Raw genomic sequence first — 992 nt, forward strand, 5'->3', positions numbered from 1 at the left:
AAAAAACTGGATCATTACCTGCCGTCAGAGCATTCATGAATTCCACCTGCTTCTCTCTAAAGATATAAGTGTAACGCACACGGTCCCTCTCTCTGGCCTGGTCGCCCGAGGCATATTCACGCAGCGCTGCTCTACTGGGGTCGTGTGCCGGGTCGTCCTGGGTCACGAGAACCACACACAGACGACGGCGGGAACGCACATTTTCCACAGGGCAGAGTGCATCAAAGACAGACTGAAAGGATCATCATTCTTTCAAATTATTCATTCACAATCTGTTTTTCTGTCCCTCAATAAATGCAGGGACAATACAGTGGTTTTCATGGATTTTGTGAAAAAAATACTGTTCAAACGTAATGAAATTTAATGGCAAATGCATTCTTAAGAACATTTGTAGATGATACATGGGAAAGAAGAGGGTAAACAAAATTAATACGAGAATAATTATCTCTATATAAGGGTAATGAAAATAATAAAGCAAATTATTTAAAAAAAAAAAAAAAATCCAAGTTATTTATTACTTTTATTTCTTCCAATTGGCATTTTTTTCAATCTGAAGACCTCATAAAAGTATTACTACTGTATGAAGCAATTTTATAAACGTATATTCAGAAATAAAAAAATACTAACATTTAACAGAACAAACAAACTGATACACTGAAAATCACTATAGATGCCAGATGCCACTGTTGTTCCCATGATTCTGATAATCTCAATTCAGTTAACTGAAAAGAATCATGAAAAAACAAACGAACAATGTTTTCAACAACAAAACAAAGGTGATAAATGATAAGCACAGAGGTAGAGGGACAAAATATTTAGAACATTACACATAGCAGTGGCCTTTAAATATGCAAACTCAGTGAGGGTGTTTCCAAGGGAGAGGATGATTTTTTAACGGGCTTCACTCGAATTTCATTTTTTTTTTTCTTTTTTATCAAAAAAATATTGTACTGCCCCATAAATTTATTTTTGGAAGGATATGAATATTTCTT

The 992-nt window shown here is 34.7% G+C and overlaps 1 protein-coding gene and 1 pseudogene across 1 annotated transcript in view; both read right to left on the bottom strand.

The window, feature by feature from the left end:
- Nucleotides 1–992, bottom strand: part of LOC119592831 — a 38746-nt pseudogene that overhangs the window by 15437 nt on the left and 22317 nt on the right.
- Nucleotides 1–992, bottom strand: part of LOC119592999 — a 20197-nt gene that overhangs the window by 11753 nt on the left and 7452 nt on the right. The gene's annotated exons all lie outside the window — the stretch shown is intronic.

The sequence above is a fragment of the Penaeus monodon genome, chromosome 31 (genome assembly GCF_015228065.2).
Source record: "Penaeus monodon isolate SGIC_2016 chromosome 31, NSTDA_Pmon_1, whole genome shotgun sequence".
Lineage (NCBI taxonomy): Eukaryota > Metazoa > Arthropoda > Malacostraca > Decapoda > Penaeidae > Penaeus > Penaeus monodon.